This window comes from Frankliniella occidentalis, unplaced genomic scaffold, assembly GCF_000697945.3.
Source record: "Frankliniella occidentalis isolate FOCC.00 unplaced genomic scaffold, Focc_3.1 Scaffold6, whole genome shotgun sequence".
Lineage (NCBI taxonomy): Eukaryota > Metazoa > Arthropoda > Insecta > Thysanoptera > Thripidae > Frankliniella > Frankliniella occidentalis.
Window position 1 is genome coordinate 3,462,621 of NW_026267136.1, and position 5,506 is coordinate 3,468,126.

At 58.6% G+C, this 5,506-nt stretch overlaps 1 long non-coding RNA gene across 1 annotated transcript; it reads left to right on the forward strand.

Annotated features, from left to right (window-relative positions):
* Positions 1-1,852: 1,852 nt before the first annotated feature.
* On the forward strand, positions 1,853-5,500 carry LOC127750305 (uncharacterized). The gene is made up of 3 exons (XR_008011620.1): positions 1,853-2,103; positions 3,215-3,264; positions 4,257-5,500. It is a non-coding gene; the product is annotated as an uncharacterized LOC127750305 (long non-coding RNA).
* Positions 5,501-5,506: the final 6 nt, after the last annotated feature.

Here is a 5,506-nt window from a genome sequence, read left to right on the forward strand (position 1 = left end):
GGGGCGTGGCGGGGTGGGGCGGGGCGTTGTGTGGCGCGTTGGCGTCGCCTGGGCGTCGCGCGTCGCGAGCCAGAAGTAGTCCTTCCCTGGGGTAACACTACCACTCTCTGCCCTGCACACACACGTCGCGGGTGGAATAAAGCCCGTGTTAGGTTTTCATTGTTACACTAGTTCATTGACTAGCTGTCCCTCGTCGCAAATGAAGAAGACGTCTGAGGTGGAACGGTGACAGAGCTGTTGGCGCGCCAGCAGTCTAGCCTGCTCTAGCTGAACTAATATTTGAAATAAGTGTGCAACAGGCAAAGCGCGTTCAACACCTCCTGCACTATTTGACACGGCGTTAGAAACACTCGCTTGCCAGTCGCGAACTTCAGACACCGGCGTGTGTGTGTGCAGGTACAGGATGTGTGGGGCGTGCGCGCGCGCGCACATGTCGAGCTGGCGGGGCCCCGCTCCGTTGTTGTCGCCCGCGCGACGCCGTGCGTGGGTCCCGGTGCGCGAGAGCGGGCCCGCGCCCGGTGCGCTGCTCCATAGTGCCTCCGCTCCAGCCACACGCGCCCCGCTGCTGCCGCACTTCTCCAGCCGGACTCCAGGGCTCCGGCTGCTGCACGCGTGTGCGCTGCGGCCGCCCGGCCGGCCCCGGCGTCACCACGTGCTACCACACGACGTTAACAGCCTGACCCCTCTGCTCCCGCCAACACCTCTCTCCGTCCGCCCCGGCCTCGCGCGCGCGCGCACCTCGCGCCACCCGGAAACATATTTATAAACTTATGATAAAAGCATGGGCGTCCGCTGCCGCTGCTGCCGCCGCGCCTGGCCTGACACGCGGAGCCGTCACCCCGCGCGTCGCCCGCGCCCGTCATCGCTTCGCAGTGTCAGTGGCAACAACATTAGGAAAGCATAAAATGAACTGCCTTCTGGTGCTGGTGCTGCTGCTGCTGCTACTACTCCGGCAAATCTCCCGTTTACTGCGTGCTTTGCGCGTCGTGCAAGGCGTCGCTCTAACGGAGTGCGCGCGCGCTCGTGTTTTCAATTGCCGCACCACCAGGCGTCGCAGCGCACCTCCTTCGCGTCTGTCTTGGGTGTTTCAGCTGCACTTCTAGCCAGGGGCAAGCCAGCAAGGGGCAGGCCGGGCGAGAGGGGCGGAGTGGAGAACACGGTGGGGGGAAAAAAGGAGAGTAATAACGCAAGCAGTTACGCAGAAAACCTTCCGAGCCGCCAATAGTAGTTTTATTTGCACCGCGTTCACCGCGGACAAATAGCCTGAAACGCGATCCTGCGAGCTCCGCCGATGGGGTGTCAAAATGTGTAGCGCAGTTAGCCCCATGGTAAAGTATACGATAGGAGCGCTTTAAAAGATCAAATTAAAATGCGGCGTGATCTTGTCCGCCCGCGCTCCATGTTCACAGCTTGTGCGAGCTAGGAAGTCCAGCACCTGTTTACACCACCTCCTCCTCCTCCCCATCCGCTCCGTTGAACTTCGCTGAAGATCCTCGTGACCATACGTCTCGTACGTCTCTGCCGCTCACTATCGCTGAGCTCGCGGGCGCGGGTCGTCGGTCCTCTTGGCGAACCCTGGCGTTTATCAACCGTTACCACAGCCTCCCCCACCCAGACCAGGGCGCCGCCGCGCCGCCGCCGCGCCGGGCCCGCCCGGGGATGTGTAAATAATGAGGAGGAAAGGGGGAGGGACAGAAGGAGAGGGGGGAGGGGTGAGAAGAGTCGGAAAAGGGGAGAAGATCGGCGATTATCAGAAGAATGGTGAGATCGGGAGGGGGGAGGGGTGGGAAGTCGATAGTGTTTTCATTTTGTTTTCCATTGAAAGGCCTCCCGCGGTTGGGGGCCAGCGGGTGAGGGTCGCCCCGCCCTGCCAGCGCCCGCCTCAGTCCATTGCCCATTGCAGCGCCGTGCGTGTCGCGCAGAAGGGATGCACCGCGCTGACCTGCCCCAAAGCACCTTGGCGTGTGTCGCGTGAGCGACAGTGCGAGCGAGAGAGAGAGGGGGAGTGAACAAGGATACAGGTCGGCCACATGCTCTGCTGGTGAGGAGGTGCAAATCACTCAGGTCCCCTTTCACCGTAGGCAGCGACGAAGTTTAGTAGAGGTATGTATGCAATTTGTGTCCAAGAATATATAGCCCATGTAAAACTGGCCAACGTTTAAATTCCTTGTATTTTGTAAACGACTATCAGTTAGGTGTAGTGTTGTGTTTTCTTGGGCTGAACGTGTAGTTCATTTCTGAATGAATAATTTGATGAGACTTAAAACCCTAACACTCACCTGGCAAAGTTTTGGGGAAAATTGTAGGATAGCTGCACGGTGTGCCGGGTGTTTCGGTGCACAAGCCAGTGCTGGTGGGTTGGCCTACTCACTGAGAGTACACCGAGACTCCCGGTTGACTGTTCCATTTCTACCTCTCTGTAGCTTATGGAGGAATCATCCAGAAAGAACGTCCGTTTTACTCAGATTCAGTTGGCAGATTACAGAAGCTTAGCGCCTGCGATACTCAGGATAGGCTACCCCACCGTACACGCATGCAATCCAGGCAAGATGTTGCCTACCTACCAGGCGCTATGAGCGCTTGCATAGGATGAACTTGGCAATTTCGTGACCGCGAATGACGGACGAACTTTCTGGATGAGCCCCTGTTTGACCAGTAATTAGGATAATTCAAGTACACGAGTCTAAAACGGATAACTAAAGTGATAGCATTGAAACTTAACGCTATGGTCGCATTAATTACACAAATATCTGGGGAATAAGTTGTCCTCCCCTTTCTTTGGTGTGAGGCCCCTACACGGAGACGTTCTTTAATTGGTCGGCAGAACGATCCTATAATAGTGTTTACATTCACATTCACTCAAGTGAGATGCCGTGCGTTACATTTTCAGATGCTATCTCGGCGGGGCTGGCTCAGAACCTTGGCACAGTGCGCCGGCCCCGCGCAGGCCTGGCTGTGTGGGGTGTATGATGCGTGATGCGTGTGCTAGATAGCAGCGCAATTTTTCAAAACTAATAGAAAAAATGGGGCTGTGTGGCGGGGGGAAAATATGATTCAATGAGAAGAAAATATTTTTCAGTCTCCTCTGAGAGAGCATGGGAGTGGGAATCTCTGCTGTTAGTTGTTGTTCGTGCATGGGACGCGCATTCGACTGCGTCCGGTCCGGTGTGTGTGCTCGATTGACTTTGACAGACGCATCTGCTCTGTGTTTCAGACTGCAGCAGCCCGGAGACATGCCCGTTCCGCCAGCGACAATGAATCCAGGTAATTCTTATTCACACGAGCTGCTCGCTATGGCCAGTGTGGGCCGTCGCTGCCGGGAGGTGTTAAATCAATCACGCCTCGATCGATATTACTTTTGCTACATTATTATTTTGCCACGCTCCAGTTGTTTCCAATGGGTCCGTCGTCGGTGCGGCCGCATGCCACACAAAGGCCGCCGCGCGACGTTTTTCTCTTCTAGATTATGACAATCCGAATAACGCGGATTTAAGCGGACTCGGCTGCTCGGTGTCCATACGCGGGAAGAAACCTTACGCGCGTGTATTGCAGTAGTCACGACGTGATCGTAAAAAAATGTTCGTGAATATCACATACATGTAGCTTCCTGGTGACGCCGGCGAGTCCCGGTCGTGCAGAGCCGTCGATCATACGGCACCCACACCAGGGGGGTGGCGTCGAAGCATTCCCCGCGGCCTTTTAGTGTCCCCCACGATGCGCATACGGCACCACCACCACCGCAGGCGGCGGCGCGGCTCGCCCAGCAGCGGTCACCACCACCTGTGCGCCGCGCACCACCACCCGCCCTTCAAGCACCTCCGCGGCGGCGGGGTTGGGGTGCCACCGCTGTGCTCCCCGACCCGCCGCCCACCCTCGGGCTCGGGGTGCACTATCGGTGAGCCACCCAGTGCGCCCTAGCCCCAGCGTGCCCATCGAGGTGCAACGGAGTGTTCCACCTACATGGCCCCCACCACCCACCCCGGCGCTTCGCGGGTGCAATGTCCAACGGCGATACATTACGTTATCGCGGAGGGGAGGGAGGGGGCGAGTTTGTCGCCCTTGAAATTATTCGGCCCGTTATCGGAAAAGTGTCGCGCAGCCTCCACCGCCGTCGTCCGTCTCCCCGTCGCAGAGTGTCGCCGCATCTCCATGCATTTAGTGCCACGCTGGGCGGCGACATGTGATGTGTGAGCTGCTTGTTGTTTTTTTGGTGCCGTTTCGCTGACTCGTCTCTCTGTCTGTGTCTCCGGCCGCAGCCGTGCGCCTGGTCCAGGGGCCCGGGAAGGTGCTTCACGAGGAGAACAGCCGGACGGCGCTCACCATGACCACCAGTACCAAGGAGGCCAGGAAGGTGCCCCAGTTCCTGGCGGCATTCGCAGGTGAGTCGCGGGGAACGGTCGGGACGAGAAACGGACACCCCCTGGGCGACTTGGCTGATCTCTCCAATAGTTGGCCCCGCTTCACCGCCGACCTTGCGCTCCGCGTGCCGCGCAATGTAATATGTAATCCCGCGTTATGCGTTTTGCTGTCGTCGCCGCGATAATGGCGACAAATTAAAGGTCGGAAGGTCGGCTCGGCTTGGCTGATATACAACAACTATACGGCAATCATCATCAGTCCTCTGGCGCCGCAAAGCCGAGACTCGCAGAGAGGGAGGCGGGGGAGGGGGTTGTTTCTCGCAGGGGATAGAGAGGAATGGACCATCGATAACATTGTGTTCGGGGCATTCAATTGTATTCCTTGAGCGAGCTGCCCCGGCTCCGGCCGACCCCCCACGGCAGGGACTCGCGCCCTCGTGACAATCGTCATCGTCATGACCATCGCCATCCGGAGCATAGCCGCGGGGGAGGCGCGGGCGCCCCCGCCCGCCAGGACCACTCATGTAACCTGAGGGTTGCGGGGTCTCGGGCGATAACCCCGACCTCGGCTATGGCGTGCGCGAGGGACGACACTTCGCGGAAAAACGATAAACCCGCGACCGGCTCGGCTCCGGCCCCGCGAGGGAGAGAGAGAGAGAGGGAGAGGGAGAAACTGTCTGTCCTCTGGCAAGCCCGAGCAGCGCGAGCCACGCCAGGCCGATGGGCTGCCTATCTGGCCGGCGGCGGCGCACGGCGTCCCTCGCGACTGGACCGGCGGCCCCGGTGCGTTTCTGCACGCCGCCGCCGTGTAACGTGTACAGTGCGCCCCGTTTCGACACAGCAGGGATTTGATGACGCAAACTGCTATCGCGCTGGCCGCTCAATGTCCCGCTCCAACGTCACATAGAACGGGAGCAGAGAGCGCTTTTTTGATCGTCCAAATCGCGGACGCGCGCGCGGGAGGCGTTTGGATATTTCAGCCGAATAATAACAACAACCGGCAGTCATAACGATTGATAGGGAGTGGAAGTTTTGTTAGCGCCAATTAAAGCGCCAGACGCAAATGTGAAAGTCATGCACGTTGAGTCCCACATGACCACAAGTATGTCCAAAATGGCATGTAAAGGGGACCCTCCCCCCTCCCCCTC